The sequence below is a fragment of the Furipterus horrens genome, unplaced genomic scaffold (assembly GCF_987537825.1).
Source record: "Furipterus horrens unplaced genomic scaffold, mFurHor1.1.pri manual_scaffold_4, whole genome shotgun sequence".
Taxonomy (NCBI): Eukaryota; Metazoa; Chordata; class Mammalia; order Chiroptera; family Furipteridae; genus Furipterus; species Furipterus horrens.
The window spans coordinates 81,161,380-81,172,278 of record NW_028327174.1 but is presented as its reverse complement, the minus strand read 5'-3'; the positions used below and the strand labels follow the sequence as shown (position 1 = coordinate 81,172,278).

Sequence of the window (10,899 nt, the reverse complement as noted above, 5' to 3'; positions counted from 1 at the left end):
TCTGCCAGTGGGAGTAGCAGGAGGCTTTAGATTTGGCTCCTTTTACTTGGCAATAGCAAACTATCCTAATCACAAATCAAATGTTTCAGTATGCCAGAGGCTAGTAGATTCAGAGAAGGCACGCACCCAATATATATACATTGTTTCACACACACACACACACACACACACACACACACACACCACCCCCCCACCCCCCCAGGAGAAAACAGAACTTACAGTATTAGAAAGGGCAGCTAGCAACCTAACTTGCTGAACATCTGACATCTAAGAATGAATTTAAGCAAATGAGATGTCCTGTCTAACAGTCAAGGAGAAGGGAAGGAGGAGCTGTTTAACCTGGGTTAAATAAAAGTAGGACAAATGTTGCATTTCGTTAGGCTTTATATTTAGGTTGAACTGACATCTGGTTCTAATCTGCTTTTAAAAGCTGAATATTTTTGTACCCTCTTCATACTGGTCTAAAGTTGCTATTTCTAAAAGCTTGCATTTTTAAAACAATTATATAATTTAGAAAATGAAATTTATTGTTAATTTCTTCACACTAGAGGGCACTAAAATATCTCAAGAAAATGTACTTAATATTTTACCTTAGATGACTTTTGAGAGAATATCATAATTTTTAAAACCTTTAAAAGAAACAAAGGGGCATTGTAAATATTATCTTTGGAAAAATAACATTGCAATACTATCTTTTAAAGTGATAGATACATCAGATTTTCCTAATAAGGAATGTGTCTCTGAGCACCAGTATATCTGAATATTTTATATGAACCTCTCAAACCCCTTCTTATAACTAATCTTCTCATTTCTAATGTTAGAATCGCCAAACATTTTTTAAATAGATTTTTCCATTGACCCATAATAGTAACTCTTTCAACCATCTTGATATGACCATATCAATATATTATAATGGAATTGAATGTTCAACAGTTTATCATGTTTAGGGCTGAAAAAACTTGTGCTCTATTGGCTGAATGGATAATATTCAGAGCCAGTATATACATGTTTTTATTTTATAGTTTTAGAAACGCGCTTAAATACAAGGATTTTTCAAACAGCCAATCACATATTTTAACTAAAGTTTTTTTCTTGTCTCTTTTTGTAGTCTTTTTCTTCATCTATTTTACTTCTTCTCAGTCCTTTGATATTCACTCTTAAGTAGCTTTTAATGAATGTTACAAATAAGATAACAGGCCCAAAATGGAGTCACTTATGCTAAGTTCCACATCACAAGTCAAGACATAATTATAGTTTTGGTTCTCCCAGTAATGAAATCTTAAACCAGTCAATCAGGAATGGCCTGATCAGCCCTAGTTAGGTCATTTGCCTGATAGGTGCCCGCTGTCATCCCCTAAAGAAAAGTAATGTAGCGATAACTAAACCACTTTACCTAGTATAACTTCCTTGTTCTTGTTCCCTTCTGCCTATAAGACTTTCATTTCGTACAGCTCCTCAGAGTTCCTTTCTATCTGCTAAATTGGATGCTCCCCAATTCAAATAGATTTTTGCTCAAATAAATTCTTAAAGTTTTAAATATGCCTCAGTTTATCCATTAACATGAGTATTATACTAAGTGAAATAAGCCAGGCTGCAAAAGACAAATACTATATGATCTCGCCTATTAGTGGAACTTAATGAACAAAACAAAAGAGTGAAATAAAACCAGAGGCGTGGAAACAAGGAACAGACTGACAGCGACCAGAGGAGAAGGGGAAGAGGATAACAGGGAAGGGGAAGGGTCTAATCGAGAAACAAATATAACGGACCCATGGACATGGACAGCGTGGGGTGGGGAGCAGGGGAGAGCAATGGGAGAAAAATTGGGACAACTGTAATTGAACAACAATAAAAAAAATACACATGTAAACCATCTTCCCTTTTCCCTATAGTCATGGGAATTAACTAATAGTAAGAAATGGCAATAAGAACTTTGTGTGTTATAGATCAGAAGACATTTTTAACTCTGTCTCAATTTAGGAATCACTAGTTTTAATGCCTGTCTTTGAAGTGTGCATATGAAAGTGTTAAAAGAGCAGAACTTAAAAAAAAAAAAGATTTAAATGCAAATAAAAAGACAACATAAAAGGATGATAGGAAAACAAAGAAATAGAAGTATTGGTTCTATAATTTATGTGTACTTAAAGTTGTAACAGTCTATGGTAGGAGGCAACATTTAAAAATTATCAATAAATTTAAAGATATGACAAAATAGTTTATAACCTGAAAAATGGATATCAAAGCAATGCCCAATTAGTCAGATTAAATCAAATAGCAGATCTGACATACAAGGGGGCAGCAGTGGCATATTCTGGTTGAATTAAATTAGTTAATTTGGGGATTTGGTTTTTTTTTCCCTAGGTTTTTATTCTCAATTTCTATGTTAGGTATATTTTATTTTATTTTATTTATTTATTTTTTAAATGTGATTTATTTCCTTTATTTATTTATTTTACTCAGGAACAAAGCTCACATTAACGATCACAATATAACTAACTCTTTTAATACTTATTTCATTTCATCTTGTACCAACACAGTAGAAATAAAAACCATGTATATTATTTTAGAAACTCTAAAGTGTTTAAACAGTTCTCCCAGTGATTTTATCACTGGACAAAATGTCTTAGGTTTTGTATTTAATTAGATGTTTATGTTGTCTGCTATTCTTTATTATAGGTTTATTTTAAAAAATCACTTAGAGCATAATTTAAATTTTTTAATGAAAAAAACCCTGTAAACATCTGACATCACCAAATTCAACAGATCTAACTAGAAATCCAAGCAATAAGCTTAGATAGTTGAAGCAAACATAAATTAAGGTCATACAATTTTGTAAGTCATATACATAATTTTGAATTACAGTAATAAACACTGTAACCATGAATATAATGAATTATAGTTTGATCTTTAATAAAAGAAAGTTACAAAATAAGTTTAGAAAAAATTCAAATTGCTGTGATTTTTTAATAAATGATCTTGAACTAAGTTTGCAATCAAAGTATTTGTAGTATTACAAACCCCAAATTATCACATAGAACTTGATATGTCTGTTTTCAAATGTGTCTTAAGTCTCCCCATTAAAGTGTGAATTAAGATGCCGGAGGAAATCCCCCCTGGATGTAATGGAGGGTGGGAAAACTGCTTGACAGAATTCACATACTCGAGGTATATGCAGTTCTGAGCCACTTCGTACAGATGATAAGTCACTGTCTTGATTAGGAAAGGGCTTCCAAATGGGCTGCTGTGGTCCTCGGACAGCTATTCCTGGTGAATCAAGTGAAGGAAAAGGTGCATCAGACAGGTCCTGAAGTGGGAATGTATTTACATATAATGCATTATGGTCTCCAGGTGGTAAACACGGAGCTCTATCCAGAGTTGTCCTGATAGAAGTGTTTACAAGATTTGAGGATTTTGTATTATCAGTTGTTTTAAGGTTTTGTATAGCTGAAGCTATGGGGGCAACTCCCTGAATTTCATATAAAGTTTCTTCTGTTTTAATCAAGTTTCCTGGGCTGTCTCTGATTTCTGTACTGAATTTATCCTGACACACAGCCTCAGATGTAGAAGGACCAAGAATATTGGGTCTTTCTGGAATACTATGTAAGAAAGTGGAGTCACTGTCCATAGGTGGAAACTTGACATTGAATTTAGAAAGTGATTCAAAAGAGGTGTCTTCCTCATCTCGTCCCAGTCCTCTTGGTGTGACAGATGTGACACAGGGTGCACCTCTATTTATATCATCTTCAGTCTGATGCTTAAATGGCACTTTTTGTTTATCCGTTTTATCGGTACGCTGTACAGGCACTGAGCACTGTGTTTCAGTTGCAGTGGCTGGAACATTAAGTTTGCTTAAGTGGTCTTTTTGAGCTTTTGCTAGCATGCATATTCTATGAAATTCTTCTTTCAGATCCCAGAAAGTCTTTTCTATATAACTCCTTTCATGGAATAAAGGAATGCCAAGACTTCTTGGTGAAGTTTCTTTTCTAGGAGAAGAAACCTCTTGTCTTCTTTCCTTTGATTCTTTTTCTCCTGGTATTCCTGATTTTACTTTATCATGTGGCTGATCAAGAGTCAAATTATTCTTCCTTGCTTCATTGTCTTCAAGCGGGGGGACACAGCCATAACTGTCATCTCGACTGGAATTGCCAAGAAGTAACTCTGATTGTAACTTGTCAATAATAGTTTGTTGAAGTGACAGCTGTTCCTGTTGCTCACGTATTCTCTGCTCATAGTTTTCAGTCTGCTTTTGCTGTAGTTCTTTTACTGCGGAATCTCTATCCATGCATGCCTGTCGGAAGGCTTCATAAGCTTTATTGAGTTGCTCACCAATGTTTTTATCCATTCCTCTCTGTCCTGTAGCATCACTATCAAGGATGGAGTAAATGACAGGTTACATGTAAAGCACTGTGTTGGGTGCAGCAAGGGGCTTCAGAGATGGTACTCTATGTTAGGTATATTTTAAACATCAGAAGGAGCATACCATTTAAATATATATATATATATATATATATATATATATATATTTATTTATTTATTTATTTATTTATTGAGAGAGGGGAAAGGAGAAAGGGAGAGAAACATCACTGTGTGGTTGCCTCTCACTTGCGCCCTCAACTGGGGACCTGACATGCAACCTAGTCATGTGCCCTGACTGCGACTTGAACCAGCGACACTTGGCTCGCAAGCCGCTGCTCAGTCCACCGAGCCACAGCAGCCAGGGCCCATGGTATTTTAAAGTTTGTATTCTGGAACTAAGATGTCTGGGTAGAATCTTGGATCTTCCTTTTACTGCTGGTATGAGCTTCAGTAGGCTGTTCAACTTCCTTGTGGTCTAATTCCCTCATCTGTAAAATGGTAATAATATTGGAAATGGTGTTTTGAGAATGAAATGAAATAAATCACTGAAGATTTGGATCAGTACTTGAATATCAGCACATAAGTGTGAATTAAAAATTTAAATAGTAGGCCAATCTGAATTAGTGACATGTTGAGTTACTTATGATATCTAGAGAAATTGACAATTGCTATTTTTCTCAATTTTATATACCTCCTTGAACTAAAATCCTATTTATTGATTAGATAGCAGCTAATTGAAATAGCATAGAAAAGTAAGATCCTAAGCCCCACTTGGCTCAGCTTATGTCTGATTATAAGTACATTTCCAGAAGTGCTTAAAAGCATTTGACTCTTTAATCATTCTTAATGTTACAGCTTTACATCTGGTTCACACTATTGATTTCAACAGTTAATCATTTGATTACATACCACACAAATATAAATTTCATCTCAATCTATAATAATGTAAGAACACTTCTCAAATCTTCTATTTTATATTACACTTAATACAGGTTGCCTTTAGTTGAAATTATTTGTATATATTTATTTTTATGTATTCTATGATAGCCAGATATTTGTAACTGGAGATTTAAATAAGTGAGGTTTTTTTTAATACTTATTTCAGTATTGTGTGTGTATGTGTGTGTGTGTGTGATGATTTTGATTTCTTATTTATTTTACCTCTGATGTCTGGATTCAATTCAAATTAAAACAAGACTTATGCAGTCATATCAATACAGCACTTGGCTAGGTTCCATGGAGAATACAGATTGAAAAAACCTGCAGGAGGTCATAAGATACATAGGTAGAAAGACATACATGCACATAATTTTAACTTAAGACAATATATATGCATGAAGTGTTCACAGAGGTTAAAAAAAAAAGGTAGGGAGATTATAAGATATGAGAAGTACTCTTAACCCTAAGAGTACGGTGTTGAGATGGACTTTAGATACAGGTGAGAAAGGAATTCCTACCAAACAAACCAACTTGGTCTAAAGTAAAGAAATGAAGAAATTGTAGACACACTTCTGGTATAATAATGCCAATAATAACTAATCAAATAGGAATCAGGTACTTCTTTAAGAAGATTCTGTGTGTTAACCCAGTTAATCTACTTCAACCCTGTGAGATAGACACTCTCATTATTTTAGTTTTATAAAAAAGAAAATTGAGCTCTTCAGAATATTTCCAGCTTATAAGATTTTCTCATGTTTATGATACTGGAAGGGAGACAGAATTCTATGAGGTGTAATGAAGAATGAATATCAACAAGGCTCACAGAAATGTCTTTAAATCTCTAACATCATCCCTTATGCATCGCTTTATATTTTATGCCATGATCCTGTTATATTGAATATCTTCCAATTCCTCAGGTGACCATTTTTACTCTTAGTTCTGGGTTTTTACAACTGTTTTTTTATTAACCTTGAATACTTTCTTCCCACAGACACCGATATAATTTCTTGTCATGAAGTTAGGCTCAATTTAGATGTTGCTTTCTCTGGGAAGCTACTTTCAATATTCCCTCTCACTTTCTAGCTTGTTTTTATACCCTGGTCCCAAACTAGCACAGTGCTCTTGCTCTCGCTCTCCTCTCTCCACACACCCCCAAATTTTTGCATTTTTTGCTTCAATTACATGGTAAATTGTGCCCTTCCTTAGGACAGAGACCTCATCCAATTGACCTACTATATTAGCCTCCATGTGAATACAGTTATCTGACACTTAGTGGGCTCTTGAATAAATAGTTTTGAATGAAAAACTTTTTGCTTTCTGTATATAATAATAAAAGTAGTTTTTAAGATAGTGATATATTCATATCTGTATCGTGGAAGAATAACTTCTCTTGGTACCAAAAAAAAGAATGACTTAAGTTGATAGAAATATAAAAGACGGGGTGAGTGCATTATATTAAAGCAGAACCATTTTTAGAATTGTACACGTGGGAAAAAATACATGTTTGAGTATTAGGGGTAAAGACTATGCAGGCATTTTTTCTTTATTTGTTGCTTTGTGTCCAGAATTCATTTATCTTTATATTGGTTGTTGTACTTGATTTTTCTTTTGAGAACCATGTTCAGGGATATACATGCATTATGTCAAAAGGCCTGTGGAAATTGGATCTGGGAACACCTCCAGAACTATTGGAGGAAATACCTTCACTTTTTGTCAAATTCACCAAGCTAGAAGAATATAAATCTGGACTAGCCTTTGCCAGTAGTGACCATCCTCACTCTGTAGGTAGAGATGGCTAGTATTTCCCCAAACAGGTAAAGCTGAATCAAAGGACAGAGTCCTGATGCTCTTCTGGCATTGTTTAATTCCTGGACCCAAAGATCTAAAATCAGGTATTTCTCTTGACTTGCTTATCACTTGAGTCAGTAAATGCCTTTTAAAAGAAAAAAAATTAGCCCCAGCTGGTGTGACTCAGTGGATTGAGTGCCAGCCTGGTAACCAGAGGGTCCCCAGTTCAGTTCTCTGTCAGGGCACATGCCTGGGTTGAGGGCCAGGTCTCCAGTTGGGGGCATCCAAGAGGCAACCACTTGGCAACAACACTGATGTTTCTCTCCCTCTCTTTCTCCCTCCCTAACCCTCTCTCTAAAAATAAATATATAAAATACTTTAAAAAATAATACTGGTTGATTTTTTTTTCTCACTTGCAATCAGTAAGTAACTGTTTAAGGCGAGTAACAGGTGGGGAAGGGTGGATAAAGTCCAATTTATTTTCTAAAATAAGAAAATGAAAAACGTGAATAACAATACAGGACAATTTTTGAGACCCCATACATCTTCTATATTTTGCAATGTTATATCTAGCACAATGCATTTTACTACATGATTTACTGCAATTTATAAAAACTAATTTTATTTTAAAAATACATTGTGTTAATTTCACATCATTTTATTTTTGCATTAGAAAGCTGAATTTTCTACATATCTGAAAACTAATTCTTCTCTATTATTGTTTCACCCAATTGTATTTTTTATCAATTCAGTGTTATTTTTGTCTCAATATTGACTCGTATTTTATGTATACATAATTACTATATCTTATTTATAACACTAAATTTTATATTGTAGATTGTAGTTGTCATTTTTTGGTAATCTATGTAAATTTTTGAGTTTATTTAATTGCTTAAATTGAACACAATTAGCCCTGGTAGGTGTGGCTCAGTGGATTGAGCGCTGGCCTGTGAACCAAGGGGTCTCCAGTTCGATTCCCAGTCAGGGCATATGCCTGGGTTGTGGGCTAGGTCCCCAGTTGGGGGCACATAAGAGGCAACCACACATTGCTGTTTTTCTCTCTCTCTTTCTCCTTCCCTTGTCTCTAAATATAAATAAATAAAATCTTTAAAAAAATTGAACACAATTAAATACTTTTTGTTTTCCTTTTGGTATGTTGTACCTACCCAATGAAAAATGCATACACATAAACTTGTTAACTCCATATTTAGAGTTAATAAATATGTCATAAATAATAAAGTTGTTTCTTAAATAAGTTCACTCTTCTTAATTTTAAGTTTCCTTTAAATTTATCTAAAAATAAATAGGCATTTTTTTCAATCAAAATAAGTGAACAGCATATCTTCATCATTTCCTATTTATAAAGTTTATAGAAAATCTTCCACTTATGATTTCTTCCAAATTGTCAGGAAACAATGTTACTCATTCCTTGATGAGAGAATATGTAGAAATTTCATATACAAAAATTAAAATTTCATTTCTCCTCAGTAAATCTGAATAATATTTCTTTTAATGTGTTTTCAGCAAGACACTTTTAGAGTTGAAAATTGTTTCACAAAATTAACATTTATAAATAGTTTTGACTACATTTTGTCCCTAAAAATTACTTATTAATATTTGTTACTTGCATAAAAGATATATAACATATATGTAACATAAGCATAAACTATTATTTAGTATAATATTATTACTATTACTCATTAATTATCTGCTTAAACTAAAAACTAGAAAATTTATAGTGTTTTGAGTCTACTGGCTGATCAGTACCTCCCCTAATTCTTTCCTCTAACTCCTCTCTCCCAGAGAACTATATGATTTTCCAAATTAATTTTGCCTAAGATAGTAGTAAAATTTATCATTCTTATTATAGCACTCCTTAGAATAAACTATTATATGGAAAACAGGGAAAGACAAAAATACAGTGAATTTACCTTCAATAAAAATACACTGAGAATAATGCTTATTTACCAGAATACAACTTTAAAAAAAATAATAGGAAATCTGGGGTTCATGCTTCCTTACATATTAAATACAATTCTAGTTTTTATAATGCCATAATAACAAAAAAAACCAACAAGATTTCCTATTGAACTTGGGAAATCTCATAAATAGCAAAATTTAAAATATTGAAAAAAAGTATTACTTTTTAAAACTATGTTGCTTATGGATCCTCTTTGGAAAATTTAATACCTATATAGTTCCTCTCAATTCACAAATTCCTGAGTGTATAAACTGATTAAAGTTAAATGTAGTCTTAGGTTATTAATCTAAAATATGCTCTGTTTTAGCTGCCAAAATTACTCAAAGAACAATTCTGATTTGACAGTGAAGAGTTCAAACATCCATGAATCTAAAAAGAAATCTGCAAAATGAATAAAAGTTAAAAATAACATGGAGTCTTTTTAGCTCTGATTTTCACTTTAGGATTACTTATGTCACTGAAGAAATGTATAATAGCCCTTAGAGCATAGATTTATTATTTTGCAGTTATGTGGATTGTGGAAAATATTTTGTTGATTACTCCCAAGTTATCAAGGAAAAATGTTCCTCTATTACATAATAACATCATTAATTCAGTCAACAGATATTTCACTCAAAAAATATTTGTTGAGCCCATGCAGTGTTGCAGGCTCTGGTCCAGGCTCTGGCAATCTACCATTGACCAAGGCAGATGTGCTGCCCTGTGGGACATTAAGGAACAATTCATCATTATTTTAACCATCAGAGAGATGCAAATTAAAACCATAATGAAATACTGCTTCACACTGGTCAGAATGGCCACCATCAACAAATCAATAAACAAAAATTGCTGCAGAGGATGTGGAGAAAAGGGAACACTAGTGCACTGTTGGTGGGAATGCAGACTGGTGCAGCCACTGTGGAAAATAGTATGGAAATTCCTCAAAAAACTAAAAATGAAATTTTCTTTTGATCCAGTGATCCCACTGCTGGGATTATACCCCAAGAATCGTGAAAAACTAATTCAAAAGAACCTATGCACCTCAATGTTCATAGCAGCACTATTTACAATAGCCAAGTGCTAGAAACAGCCTAAGTGCCCATCAGTAAATGAGTAGATGAAAAAACTGTGGTACATTTACACAGTGGAATACTACACAGCAGAGAAAAAGAAGGAACTCTTACCTTTTGCAACAGCACGTATGGAACTGGAAAGTATTATGCTAAGTGAAATAAGCCAGGTGGTGAAAGATAAATACCATATTATCTCACCTATTAGAGGAACCCAATGAATGAAACAAATGAGCAAAATAGAACCAGAGGCATGAAAACAAGAAACAGCCTGACAGTGACCAGAGGATGGAGGGGAGGGGGTGAAGTGGGGGAAAGAAGGGTAACGGTTTAGTCAAGGAACATGTATAAGTGACCCATGGACATGAACAACCAGGTGGAGATTGACTGTTGGGGAGAGCAATGGGGAAAAAATTGGGACAACTGTAATAGAACAACAATAAATAAAATAAAATAAAATAAAACAATAATGTAAATACCAAATACCAAACATAATTTTTCTTTTAACCTTTTATTTGAATGATTAGTATTTCATAGTCAAAGCCTAGAATTACCTCTATTAAAGGGAAATAATCACTTTTGGAATTATTATTTATTAAGTAATGCATTTGAGAAGAAGTCATGACTTTAAGCCTATTCAAGAAATAAATTTAGGGCAGAAAATGTACAATTCAAATATGTGAAACAATACAGGCTTTGTTCTCAAAACATAGATCTTTACTAAGCCAATATAAGATACCAATATTAATTGAAATACTAGTGTCATAATTTAATTTTCTTACCTAT

The 10,899-nt window shown here is 33.5% G+C and overlaps 1 pseudogene; it reads right to left on the bottom strand.

Moving 5' to 3' along the window:
- Positions 1 to 2,487: 2,487 nt before the first annotated feature.
- Positions 2,488 to 4,386, bottom strand: LOC150012287 (TRAF family member-associated NF-kappa-B activator pseudogene; annotated as a pseudogene).
- Positions 4,387 to 10,899: the final 6,513 nt, after the last annotated feature.